This window comes from Tenrec ecaudatus, chromosome 11, assembly GCF_050624435.1.
Source record: "Tenrec ecaudatus isolate mTenEca1 chromosome 11, mTenEca1.hap1, whole genome shotgun sequence".
NCBI classification, from domain to species: domain Eukaryota; kingdom Metazoa; phylum Chordata; class Mammalia; order Afrosoricida; family Tenrecidae; genus Tenrec; species Tenrec ecaudatus.
The window spans coordinates 86605068-86619689 of record NC_134540.1 but is presented as its reverse complement, the minus strand read 5'-3'; the positions used below and the strand labels follow the sequence as shown (position 1 = coordinate 86619689).

Genomic DNA, 14622 nt, shown 5'->3' with positions numbered 1-14622 from the left:
GTCTGGATACCTGGGCCCCAGCGGCAATCTGCAGGTAGCAGCTGCTTCTACTTGTCAAACGGTGGGGGTGGGGGTGGGGGTGGCTAGTCCCGTGTCACTGAGTAAACCCATGCTAATCTCAGTTGCTTGCTTTAGCAGCTGCAAAACGGACCATCCTGAAGCAACAAGTGGTAATATCGGTTACAGGTGAGCTGCAGGGAGGGGGCGGCAGGGGCAGAGTCCTCAGGGCTGGACAGAGAGGCCTGGGCGCGACGGCCTGCAGGAATAGTTCTGTCCATCTGCGGCTGGGCTCACTTGGCTAGAAATGCAGGCTGGGTTTCCATGGGGAGAAACTACCAGGGGGTCGTGGCGACCCGTGAGCCTCAGGCTTACAGAGAATGTGAGTGGTCAGGGTCAAAGGGACCTGGTCACTTGGGGACCACCTGACACTGGATTGAGCCTTTCCAAGTGGGGGTGGTGGTATCTCCACATTATGCATCATGAGGAGACTCGAATGTAGAGAGACGAGGAAACTTGCCAGGAAGAGGTACAGCAGGGCTCTGACTTTACCCCCACTTCCCTCGGACTCCCCCAGAGCAAACAGCACAAGCCTAGAGACAAGGCAGGGAGACCCAGCGTGTGGGCATACACTAGAGACCTCTTCAGTCTTGGTTGTTTGGTGCCATTTAGCTGGCTCTGCCAACAGACCAAAACATGCCTTGGCTTCCACCATTTCCACAGGTGTCAACTGTGTCAACTGATGTTTTGTTGTTGCTTAACAGTTTTATTGACGTGTAATTCACCTGCAGTTGGATGATGGAATCACCTTCAAAGGAATTGTGCAATTATCACCACACCCATTTTATTATACTCCATCTTAGCCAAAAGCTAGACCACACCCATTTATAACAGCTTCTGTTTTCCTGGGCTCACTGGTTTCTTCCTGATCTCCCTGTCATACCCTAAGAAGGTGGTGATCCAGTTACTGCCTATGCTGGATTTCAAATACAGAACCCACACCAAAAAAAACCCCAAACAAACCCAACAACAACAACGTAAAACAGAGAACCACCTAGACGGAAAAGAATGTGTCAATCCATCTTGACATCTTTGCTGGGATGAATCCTGTGGCTGGCAAGAGGGTGGAGTCTGGCTTCTGCGATGTGTCACAGTACATCCCTAACAGCTGGGGAGATTCTGCACCAGGGGTAAGCCGACCCCTTCAGGGCTTCTTGAGCTCATCTGATCTGATTCTTTTCACTGCTTGCAGAGGTTATGCGGAGGGCTGGTCTTTACAAGCAAGGCAGTTGGAAGCCACCAGCCACTCCATGAGAGAGCCCAGGCTTTCTGCTCCTGTGGAGGGCTCACAGTCTCAGAAACCCACAGGGCAGTTCCAGCCTGTCCTACAGGGTCACCCTGAGCCAGGATCGCCTCCGTGGCAGATGTACTTCTAGGCTTTTCTATTTGTCACTTTTGTTTCCTCAATTTGTGCTTGTTTGGTTTTGGTTATGCAGAGGCTGACATCATAGACAGGCACACAGCAGAAGCGAAAAGCTGCCCAGAGAGCCAATGGCTGTTTAACCATCTGGTATGTTTTCTGTATCTCTATCTAAGCACACATGCACGTATTGATTTACTTGTTTTACAGATAAGATTGATTTATGGACTGCTCTGACAGATTTCCACACCTACTTGAGAAATTCCCCTGACCACTTCTGTTACTACTTCAAACAGATCAGCTGCATGCTTTCCAATGGAGGCCAGACACTGTTCTGTAGGATGGACGTAGTTGGTTCCCATGGAAGCTCGTCCAGGCTGCTGCCCTGGCGCAAGAGTGGCATCTCTGTGGCCCTGGGTTATGCGTGGGGCTGTCAATCCCAAGGTAACAGTTCTAAAGCGCCAGCGACTCCTCGGGAGAAAGAAGGGGTTTTCTATTTCCGTAAAGAGTTGCAGTCTCGGACAGGGCAAGATATGACAAAATAATAATTTATAAATTACCAAGGGCTCATAAAGGGGGGGCGGGGAGGGAGGTGAAAAAAAAGAGGACCTGATGCAAAGGGCTTAAGTGGAGAGCAAATGCTTTGAAAATGATGAGGGCAATGAATGTACAGATGTGCTTTACACAATGGATGTATGTATGGATTGTGATAAGAGTTGTATGAGTCCCTAATAAAATGTTAAAAAAAAAAAAAAAAGAAACCCATAGGGACATGTCTACTCTGTCCTATAGGGTCATGATGAGTTGGAATGAACTTAAAAAAAAAAAAAAAAGAGTTGCAGTCTCAGCAACCCACAGGAGCAGTTCCTGGCTTGTCCTACAGGGTCGCTGTGAGTTGGTGTCAACTTGATGTCAGTGAGTTTGGGTTTGGGTTTGGTGCTCCCAGGTGCTGAGTGAAGTTCTACAGGTGAGGCTTCTAGGCAAAGGGCTGTCGTTTCTGTCATCCCTGGAAATCCTAATGTTTTCTCCAAGGCCAGGCACCTTCCGGTGCCCTGTGGCAGAGTGGGCTACACGTTGAGTTGGTAACTGCTAGGTCAGCAGTGGGAACCCCTGCCCCTCCCTGGGAGAAAGATGAGGCTTTCTACTCCCGGAAAGAGTTACAGTCTCTGGAGCCCACAGGGGCAGTTCTACCCCATCCTGTAAGGTCACGATGAGTCGGAAGGGACTGGATAGCAGTGAGTTCGGGTTTTAATTTGTTAACTACTTTGGTACCGAACGCCACAGTCTGCTGTCAAGATTCAGTCTCAGCTGTTTGAGATGGCGGAGGAACGAGCTACTCCTGTGTGACGAGGCCGGATCATAAATGACAGGAGTGTCACACTCTGAAGTTTCCAAGAATAAAATACACGATAGAGCATTCTGAGCCCAACTGAACAAATGTCAGGCAGTCAGAAACTGGCAGGGATTGACAGGGGCCCAGAGTCTTCCTCGCTTTGTTCTTAGTTTGCATGTAACCCTTGGATCGTCGAATGATGTGTGATGTGTTCTTTTTCCCCATTGAGCAAGAGTCCTGTCCAGTCAGGGAGAATGGAGCAAAGATCCTTTAATCTGTATGTGAGCCCCGTTCTCGGTGTGGCCCCAAGGTCTACATCAACGTGGTGACTACAAGGCCAACCCGAGTCCCGTGAGCATTAAGGTGATTTGCCGGGAATAAAGATAAGCACAGCGTGAGCTCATTCTTGGTTACAGAGCAGCGGTAGGAAAGCTTCTAGAACTAAGATGCTAAGCACGCACCGACGCTGCTCCAGACCCGAGCTTGGCCACGGATGGACGCGGAGGCAGAGTTCCCCACCCCTCTCTGCTCCCTGCAGAAGGCGTTCCGTCCTCCAGTGGGGACGTCAAGGAGAGAGCAACGCCTTAGGGGTCTGGAGGTGAGCCCGTGCGCAGACACCACTGTTTGCTCAGCAAGTGCGTCCTGGGACAGGGCACCCACGCCGCCCCCGCTGCCCCCGCCGCCCCCAGGTCGTTCTCCCCGGGACATGCATGCCCTCGCAGACACCCCAGTACACTCCTTACGAGGCTCCACACAGCACTTCCCGTGCCACCAGGACTAGGTAAGGGCCACACTTCTGGAATTCCCCTCATGATCGTTACTGACACCGCCCCCTGCCAAAAAATTGCTGTAAGCCTGCCCCACCTCCCAAATAAATAACCCCAAACTCACTGCTGCCATGGGGTCCATTCTGACTCACAGCGACCCCGGGGGGGGTGGTTCCCAGACTGTAACTTTTCGGAAGTAGAAAGCTTTGTTCTCCCAAGGAGCGGCTGGTGGTTTCAAAGTGCTGACCTGGTGGTTCGCAGCCGCGAGCATCACCACTACGCCCCGGCCCTCTTTGTGTTTGTTTTCCTACATATTCAGAGTGAACATGGAAGAGTTCTAGGATCACACAGGCTCTTTAAGGGCAAATGAAAGCCAACCAGGGGCTTGTGGAGCTGATGCCAGCAGCTCCTGGCAGGGCCCTGGTCATTGGAGGGGGGTGGGGGGGGAGGAAATCAGCTCAAACCACAGGTTTGGGATGGGTGGACTGGGTTCATTGCAAGGAGAATATAAAACTCAGAAGAAGGAAGAGACATGCTGCCCTCCCTTTTATTTCAGCATTCCCTTCGGATAGTATGAGAATGTAGGATGTTTCCTTAAGGGTCTGGAAGCCATCTGCCTCCTTGGAAAATGGGACCCTCAAGGAGGATCATGCTCCCAACTCCCAGCTTCCTGGGGGGCGATGAGCAAGGTTTCAGGTGAGGCCGGGTTCCAAATGGCAAGCCTACCTCTGGCCATAACGATATTGAGGAAATGCCAAGCTCACGCCATCGAGTCGATGCCGACCCTCAGAGACCCTGTAGGACAAGAGAGAGCTGTTCCGATGGGTTCTGGGACTCCCAGTCTTTACAGAAGTAGAAAGTCTCATCTTTCTCCAGAGCAATGGATGGTGGTTTCGAACTGCTGGCCTCGCCACTTAGCAGTCCCGTACTTAACCCACAATGCCACCAGAATGCCACGCCAGAGACCAGCCATTTCACCTTCAAAAGACAATGCATGAATTTGCACCCACTTAGCTAAAGGAAGTGCTAGTTTCTTGTCCTTGCAATTTCTTTAAGAGAATCTTGTGTAATGTTTATTCACTGATTGTTTTCTTTAAAAAATATAATTTTAATGGGGGCTCATACAGCTCTTATCACCATCCATCCATCCATCCATCCATTGTCAAGCACATTTGTTGCCATCATCATTTTCTAAACATTTGCTTTCTACTTGAGCCCTTGGTATCAGCTCCTCATTTCCCCCCCCTCCCACACCCTCCCTCTCTTACGAACCCTTGATAATTTACAAATTATTATTCTGTCATGTCTTACACTGACTGATGTCTCCCTTCACCCACTTTTCTGTTGTCCGCTGCCTGTGAGGGTGTTATATATAGATCATTGTGATTGGTTCCCCCTTTCTCTCCTTCCCCTCCTGGTATCTCTACTCTCATTATTGGTCCTCAGGGGTTTATCTGTCCTGGATTCTCTGTGTGTCCAGGTCTTATCTGTTCCCATGGACATGCTAATTCTTTTCTTTCATATCTACCTTTGTGGAGGGATTTGAATTTTTTTCAGACACTGTTTTAGGGTACATAAAAGATCCCAGTCTCAAATATAACTTTAGGAGAACATTAATTCAGTCTTAAAGGGGAAAAACCAAACTCAAACTCACTGCCATTGAGTCAATGCCGACTCATAGTGACCCCAGAGGACAGGGCAGAACTTCCCCTGGGAGTGTCCAAGACTAACTGTTTGTGGGAGTAGAAAGCCCCACCTTTCTTCTACAGAGAAGCTGATGGTTTCAAAATGCTGACCTTGCAGATTTCAGCCCACCTGGCAACCACTAAGCCACCGAAGCTCCATAAAAAGGGCAGAGACAATACAAAGACACAGACACCTCATCTGGATGAGGGCGTCCATTAGCATGAGGTTAAAATGGTGACCACAGGTTTGTGGAGATAAACCCAACCCAACCCAACTCTCTGTCCTGGAGTCCATGCAGACTGACAGCGAGCTTTCGAAAGGGCATGGGAGGGGGCCAAGGAGACTCACAAAAGCATGATTGGTGGCAGAGCTACGTCAGTTACAAGTGGGTCTACAGAAGCAGGAATAGGACCACGATTGGGACGTGCAAGCTGTGAGATAGAAGGGCTACTGACCAGATTGGTCCATGGGTCTCTGACAAGGCAGTCGGGGGAAGACTGAGAGTGTGACTCATGACTAGGCCGCCCCCTGTCCTGTCCCAAGTATAGGCGCCTCCATCAAGGGTAAGCGAGACTAGCCTACCCTGTGTCGGCTGGGGGTGTGGAGGGGGGAGTGAAGTAATGTACTTCCCAAGGCCCAGAGTACGAATTCAGGGAGGCCCAACCTAGCTGGGGACTCTGCAAATGGATTTGGGGCTGTCACTGTCATCCAGCGCCTTCTGCACAGTGGGGTGCTCAGAATCTAAGCTCTCATACTGGACGCACATACGAGCGAGCACACACAGGGCATTTCCCGACACTCGTGCTTTTAACTAGCATCCCAGATTAAACTATCTCATGATCATTAGCACTAACAACACGCCCACTAACACTATGAGCTGCTTCGGGCTCCATGCATTTTGCTTGGCTTCGTGGTATGAGCTGGAGTCTCTAGCAAACTAACTTGCTTCTGTTGTTTTCTTCAGGAAGTCAGAGATGAAAGCAACTTTTATTAAAATAATTTGAGTAAAAGAATCAAAGAGCCTCTCAGTAAAGCAAGTCAGAGTGGGTTAAAATTATTCCACATTTTAAAGTTTAAGTAGGATTTATTATCATTTCTTTAGTAGTAAAAACTGAACAAGTTGGCGATACCGGAAGGGTGGAGGGAGGGTTGGGTAGAAAGGGGGAACCGATTACAAGGATCTACATGTGACCTCCTTCCTGGAGGACGGACAACAGAAAAGTGGGTGAAGGGAGACATCAGACAGGGCAAGATATGACAAAACAATAATTTATAAATTATCAAGGGCTCATGAGGGAGGGGTAGTGGGGAGGGAGGGGAAAAATGAGGAGCTGATGCCAGGGGCTTAAGTGGAGAGCAAATGTTTTGAGAATGATGAGGGCAATGAATGTACAAATGTGCTTTACACAATTGATGTATGTATGGATTGTGATAAGAGTTGTATGAGCCCCTAATAAAATGATTTTTTTTAAAGGAAAAAAAAAAACCCTGAACAAGTAATTACTGTAGTTTGTAATTTTAAGCCAGGAGAGCTGGAAGGTTTGCTAAACAGTAACTAGACTGAAAGTTATGCTTTGGAGGCACAGGGAAAGAAGCAAGTTAAATGTTGCTGCTGTACCGTCACCACCCAAAGGATGCTGACTACGGACCCCAGAGCAGGCAGAAGACCTGCTTCTCCGGAACTTAGTAACAAGACTATGACTGTGCCTTTCCAGAGCCTGCCCACCCCCCAAACCCCCCATCCCTTTCCTAATGCATGAAAAACCCACTCCACCTCCTGTGTGGGGAGACAGTTTTTTATCAGACTAAACCTGCTCCATCTCCTTGAATCCCACATCCCATAAGACTCTCGTTCTTTGCCCCCACACCTGTCTTAGGAATTGGCATATTAGGGGCAGACAGCCTGAATCACTTGTTACTACTTCTTACGGGGCTAAGCCCCTATTCTGTGGCACATAAACATGGGGCCCACCAAAAAGGCAGGACAATTCACTTCTGTAACAATCCTCATAGGAGACGGGGAGGGGGCAGAAGTGACAAAGACCCTGTCCCAGGAGACTGCCAGAAGGACCCTCTCCCTGGAGCTGAAATGGCCTGGATCCAGGCGCCCTCCATCAACACACATCCTCACGGAGATGGCTTCCTTTGGTGCCACTGTGCAGTGAGGACGACATTACTCAGGATGGCTCTTCCGGCCATCGTCTCTGTAACCCTCACCAGATGGCCGAGTAGGAGCACGCACATAGGTATGGAGGACTCCACAGAGGGGACTGGTCAGGTTTGCCATTCCTCTGGGTGTAAGGTAGCCATCTCACCGGCCAGCAGGAGGCAGGAACCAGGCTTGTCCATGATCCTTGCATGGAGGAGTGGCAGCAGGATAGACCGAGAACCAGGAGTTCTGGTGGCCCATGGGAGAGGGACTGGCTTCCCAGGCCACGGGGGAGTAAAGCCCAGTGCCTTCAGGCAGGAGAGTGGGGTGCTCTGTGTGCATTCATCAGCACTAAGGAGCTTTGTTAGTGCCTGTCTGAGCAGGGTAGAGGTCAGGGGACTGTCTGGCTCAGAGGTGGGAAGGGTGGTGGTGGTGCTGGCCTGTCCGTCTGGCTGAGAAGAGGTGCAGCTGCAGACAAAAGAGCTGCATCCTTGAGGTTTTCTGATCCTGACTTGTGGTAACCCATTAGCTTCCTAATCATCTGCCAAAATTGTGCACATTGTCGGTGGGTTGTGTGTGGTCACGGAGATAGATTGATGAGCCCACCAGAGACGTAGAATGCCGTGGGAGAGGCGGTGGTGTCAGAGCTGGATGAAGGAGGATGGAAGGTGGAGGCGTGTCTGACCCCCACCTCACAGGGATCCTCCTCTGGCGGATGTGGAGTTGGCTTCTCCTCTTTTACACAGCTGCAGGAGCTCAGAGGTGGCCCCACCCTTTCCCAGGGGTTGCAAAGGGAAGAGCTTAAAGGCTGGTCCATTTCTAACATCTGATGGGTGCTGCCTTCTTGGGGCCCACTGGGGTCATGGATACTCAGCATCTAGATGCCCTGGCTGCCCCTGTGGAGATACAGATTCAGCAGCTCTGGGATGGACTTCCCCTGGATTTTCATAGAAAAGCCAGTGGATTCACATCAGTTATTGTAGTAGTATCCCTGGTGGCAGAGTGTGTTAAGCATTGGACCGCTAACCAAAAGGTCAGCAATTTGAAACCACCAGCCGCCTCGTGAGAGGAAGAGGAGGCTTTCTGCTCTCATAAAGGATAGGAACTGGAAACACAGGGAATCCAGGGAAGATGAACCCCTAAGGACCAGTGGTGAGAGTGGAGGGTGGAGGGAGGGTGGGGGAGAACCGATTACAAGGATCTACATATAACCTCCTCCCTGGGGGATGAACAACAGAAAAGTGGGTGAAGGGAGATGTTGGGCAGTGTAAGACAGGACAAAATAATAATCTATAAATTATCAAGGGTTCATGGTGGAGGGGAGCGGGGAGGGAGGGATAAACATGAGGAGCTGATACCAAGGACTCAAGTGGAAAGCAAGTGTTTTGAGAATGATGAAGGCAACAAATGTACAGATGTGCTTGACACAATGGATGTATATAGGGGTTGTATAAGATTTGTTTGAGCCCCCAATAAAATTATTTAAATTTAAAAAAAAGTTACAGACGTGGAAAACCACAGGTGCAGTTCTATCCTGTCCTAAAGGGTCATCATGAATGGGAATCCTCTTGATGGCAGTGAGCTTCTGAGTTTTATACGGACTAGCCAGGAGACCTGGGATCTGTGGACTTCAAGTAATTCGGCAGTGAAAGAGGAAGGCTCTCACATCATCCACGTCTCACATGGTGACCTGGAGGCTTCACTAAGTAATAAGCCCCACAAGCTGTGTGGCACTAATCCCAACTTATGACAAACCTGAGGTAGGTTATTGTGCCAGCCTGGCCGATAAACACATGTGGAATTAATTGAAGGGCGGAGAGATAAATGGCTCAGTGAGCCTTGCCTTTCTTGTCTCTCGTTCTTTGATCATGGGACCAGTGTGCGGCTGCCTTGCTTGTTCTGTGCCTCAATTTGCAAGCTACACTACCTGTGAGACACCTAACCTGTGGACTGTGTCGCTGTAATTTGATGCCCCTTTAAGACTTGCTTCACCAGAGAATTGGAATGTACATCTCTGGAGCTGGGGACTGACAGCTGGTGACCTGGCTGACAGTTAGTGACCTGCCTTGCTGTTTGCTGCCTGTGCCTGAATCTCTCTACAGAGGACTACCTGGTGACCCTCAAGACTTGAAGGACTGCCAGTGTCTCACAACTCTCTCAGTTGTACTGAGCCATTTGTACTGCTTTATAATTTAACTGTTCATTTCTTGTGTTATATATCTATCTGTATATAATTTAGCAGTTCATTTCTTATGTTATATATCTATCTAACTTTATATATATATATATATATATATATATATATATATAATTATCAGCAATCTGGTTTTATCTCTCTAGAGAACCCTGTCTAACACAAAACCAAGCATGTCAGAGTAGAACGGTGCCCCCTGGGGATGTCAGTGGCTCAGTTTTCACGAGTGGATTACCAGCCTGTTCTGCTGAGGTGCCTTTGAATGTCCTTGGACCTGCAACTTCTCTGTTAGCAGCTGGGTGGGTTAGACAAAAAACCCAAGCCAAACTCCCTACCATCAGGTCAATACTGACTCATAGTGACCTAACAGACTGGATCGAACAGCCCGTCAGTGTCTGAGATGGAAACTCTTCATGGGAGTAGAAAAGCGCTGTCTTTCTCCCCACGGAGTGGCTGGTGGTTTTGAACTGTTGACCTTAAGGATTGCAGCCCAATGTGTAACCACTTTGCCACCTGGGCTCCTATCCACAGTATAGCTTACTCATGATAATTGCTAGGAAATGATGGTGTTCCGGAGAAAGAGGAAGCATTTTCTTTCCAGGTTTATGGATGATGTAAAACACTTTGAAAAGCCCTCTATTGCCCATCTACCTCCATCAAAAAATAAACTATCCTCTTCCCTCAAAAAACTCCAACAACCCACATCTGGACAGCTTCGAATGGCTTCTCAAAATTTTGGGTGTCAATTATCTGCATGTCTGACCTCTAAATCCATCAGCCTTTCCTCCCCTTCCGATATCCCAACTCCACATACAAAGCACCAGAAACCAGAGAAGCCCTGGGGTTGTAAAATTTGAAATTTGGGCCCAGTTTATCCCCCCACCCCCTCAGAGCCAGAACACTCAGTTCATGTTCTCAGGCTCCAGAATCTCTGCTCCTACTCCCATGAGTGCGCCCCCAAAAGGAAACCCCCCTTGTAGGAATGGCAAGGAATCCTGAAGGGACTTCATGCTGGTGAGCCTTTCAGAAGAGCAGACCGGCAGGGAGCACTCTCAGCATGAGCCTTCACAATAGCCACATGTGATCGCAATGATCGACACACAACACACCCCCCTCCAGGGGGACGAACAACAGAAACATGGGTGAAGGGAGACAGCAGACGGTGTAAAATATGAAATTATAAAGAATTTTACACATTATCAAGGTTCATGAGGGTGGGGGAGGACAGGGAACAAAGAGGAGCTGATACCAAGGTCTCAAGCAGAAAGAAAATATTTTGGAAAGGATGATGGCAACATATGGACAAGTGTGCTTGATAAAACTGATGTATGGATTGTTGTAAGAGCTGTAAGAGCCCCAAATAAAATGATTTATTAAAGTAAAAAAAGATTTGTGCTCAAAAGTCATCAAAGTTACATCCTTGCTTTTCATCACTTGATATGGGTCTTCCTGCAGGAGGGGCTGTGTCCTATTTTCTGTTGAATACCCAGTGCTAAGGACAGGGCCTGGCCCTTATTAGGTACTTGGTAAGTAATAGATTGTATCAATGAAAACTTTCCCTAAGAACATCTCTTCTTTCCTTTTGAGCACAAATCATCTCCCTTTCAAGGGATCTTCAAAAAGTTCCTGGGAAATTTCCATTATCAACTGTTTCCTGAAGTTGACCAAAGGGTAGACATACTGGGAGACCCAATATTCATTTTTCTCAGACAGAATAGTTCATATCTGCTGCCCCACTTTCAAAATATCCCTGGATCATGGGATATTTTATATTGGAGAAAGAAGAACATATTTAACATGACAAACTCTGCTGCTATGATAATAACTGCATATCCTCGCTCTACCCAGGGGGCACTGGTAGTTCAGGGGACAAGTCTCAGCATCCCTGCAGGAAACCTGGGCTTGGACTCCTGGTCAATGCATCTCATCACGCCATACACACTCACCAGCCAGTGTGTGCTGCTATGAGCTAAACAGGTTTCAGACTAAGGCAGACTAGAGCGAAAGGCCTGGAGATCTAGTTCTAAACTGTGGCTCACAAAGGCCTGGGGCTGTCTATGAGTTTGGGGCTGACCTGAAACAAGCAGCTCTACCCTAGCAAGGAGAACCCACTGATTAGCACGGAATGCCCCTCGCAATCTCTGGGCCATTTCCTAGAAATGGACTGTCAGGATTCCTTGGAGGCGTGGTTGATTGCAGGTTTAGGGCAGGATCTGTGTAAGAGGCAGACAGCAAGGGAGTGATCAAAATCAGCGAAGGTTGCATTCAATCCATGCAAGCAGTTAGAGCAGGGCCGCGGTCGTAGCCGATCAGTGTCAGGGTTACCGTGTTGTCATCGGCATGTTTGTGGCTAGAGGCTGCAGCTTGGTTGTCAGGAAGACCACTGACTGGGTCTGGCAAGCACGAGAGCTGTATCTCAGTCCTCATGATGCTATTTAAGACCTAACATCCTAGAAATCATCTTACCTCTCTCGCCTCCAGTTGTTGAAATTGCCAATCTAATCCACTCTTAGATTTAAAGTTGTGTCTACTCGGGAGTCTCCCAGGGTTTCGGGAATTCAAGGAGCCTCCTGCAGACGTTCCTCTCTATGACCACTGACCAGTCCAAACCCAAGCAGGGAGAAGAGGGCCACAGACCTATGGGTCCTTCCAGGTCTCAAACTAAGAGTTACTTCATGGTCATGTTTGTCTGCTCTGAACCCATTCAAGAAGTCTCGTACTTACAATGAAACCATTCTCTTGACAAGCATCTATAAATATTCCTCACTTGCTGATTTCATCGTTGGTAAAAACAAGCAGGCAGCTCTTGGCAAAGCTAGACCTCTATGAGTGATGCCAAGATAAACCAACAATCTAACCTTGGATCAACTCAAGAAAGGTCAGCACTGTCCCCAAGGGACATCTAGATGTCAGAGGTGAAGAGACATTGAGAACAAATGATCCAATGTGCCGGCCTCTGTAGGAAAAGTCTAATTTCTTTCCATCTCTGGGATATAAAAACATGCACTTCCTTCCCTGTGGCTACCCCTGCAAGACCAGATCCTCTTAAAGAATAAGGCAAACTCTGCCCCCACGCCCACCCCACCTGCCCCCACTGTTTTCTAGGGAGATAATGTTAGGTGACTTCCCTCGGCATCCACTGGAGCTGTGATATACCCTTCCTTAGACCAAGCTACGAATCAAGGCAGTAAAGATATACCCTTCCTTAGACCAAGCATGGATCAAAGCAGCAAAGCTGGAAAACGATGATGGCAACATAGGTACAAAGGTGCTTGACACGATGTATGGATGTATGGATTGTGTTAAGAACCCTCAATAAAATCATTTAAAAAAAGATGGGAGGCTTTGTCTTTTTGTTCACGTTTAAAAAGTAATTTATCTTGAAACAATTTCAAACAGAGAGAAATGATAGGGTCTGCACAAGGCACTCCTATACTCCCCTCAGCCTTATTCCCAACTGTGCCCGGGTCATAACTTCTACTGCATCCCACACACACCTGTCCAATTGTCTCCAAGAACCCGGAAATACTGTGCCCATGAGAACATCCCGTGGAATCTATTAGGAGACAGGGTTCAAAAGCCAGAATGCTCAGTAAGGCATCAAGGAGTAGTGATGAGCATTAAACCAGGTCTGAGGTGGGGATGTGTAAGTGGAGCGTGCAACTACTTACACAGCACAGCGTGAGGAAGCTACCAAACACGACCCGGGTCATGCCAACCTGAAGAGGCTCCCACTGGGCACAGAGGGGACTGACCATCTGCATTTCAAAAACAATCATGTGGCACACTGGATTAGATTTTATGGCGCTTCTAGCCACAGTCTGTCATTCTCACCACAGGACTCTGTGGAAACATGCAAATCGGGTGGAGAGGAATGCAAAGAAGAGGCTGGTCAGCTTTCTCATCCTGCTGGGCACAAAATGAACCATGTCAGAACACCAAGACAGGAGCGTCACACGCAGAGCACATCATGTGGATCCCGAGACCCCTGCACAGGTAAGCGGCAGTGGCATCAAGAGGGAAACCACACAACTAACCGAGCTGTGGGCTTCCGGGCTCACGGGATGAATAAAGCTGAGTGCCCATTTGCAGAGTTTGCAGAGGAGTTTTGCAATAGTACCCGGGTAGGTCAGAGGCCATGGGCCACACGACTGAGGTGCAGAGGACCACGGATGGTCTGCCTTTGGGGATGGTTGAGAAATACGGAGACCTGTATCCTGCCCATTTCTTCTGATCCTGCCTTGTAACCTGTTCGCTTCTCCATCAAGCCCCATCATTGTGAATACTGCCTGTGAGTTCTGTGGAATAATCCATTTCAATGGATGATTGAGCCCCGCAGAGAAGTGGGGTGCAGTGCGAGGAAGAGGTGGTGTCAGAACAGGGTAAAGGAGGCTGGGGGAGGGGAGCATATTGGACCTCAGTCTCGCAGGAACGGGTCTGGGGTCGATGGATTTGCTCCTTGCTGTCCTTTGCGAAGTCAGAGGAGATCAGACACCATAACACACCATTTTTACAGGTAATGACGGCACTTGACTACAACCCTTCAAATATGCTTAAATCTCCACAAACAGGAGTTTAGCTAAATAATAAAAAAGATATGCCTTGAGCTTTGTGCTCATCTTTAAGAGCTCTGTGTGTGAAGTCAAATGCCAGCAGCAACTGGAAAGATCAGACGGGAACTTAGGGGGCAGTGAGATGATATTAACGTGGGAGGGCAATTCAGAAAAGGAGGGTAAGCATAGTTGTCTGACCTGAAGAAAGTAATTGGGTTACTAAATTACACAGTCACAGTTGACTTAGTGTATTTGATACATTCCCCAACAGTGAGATTGGTGTATTTTTTCTTCCATGAACATTTTTTGTCGTTGCAACTTTTTTTGTGAATTGGGTGAAGGTTAACAGAGTGGATAATTTTCCTTCTAACAATTCACAAACATTTTGTTTCATGTCACTGACTGCAATCCCCACAATAACATCTCTCTTCCTACTTTCTCCCTGAATTTCCTTGTTTCTATCCCTCCTTCTTTTCTAACACCTCTGCACTCTATCCTTAGGTGAATGTCACCCTTTTGACCT

General features: G+C 48.3%; 1 protein-coding gene across 1 annotated transcript in view; it reads right to left on the bottom strand.

Annotated features, from left to right (window-relative positions):
- GRTP1 (growth hormone regulated TBC protein 1) overlaps positions 1-14622 on the bottom strand; it is an 86241-nt gene that overhangs the window by 19646 nt on the left and 51973 nt on the right. The window lies entirely within an intron of this gene.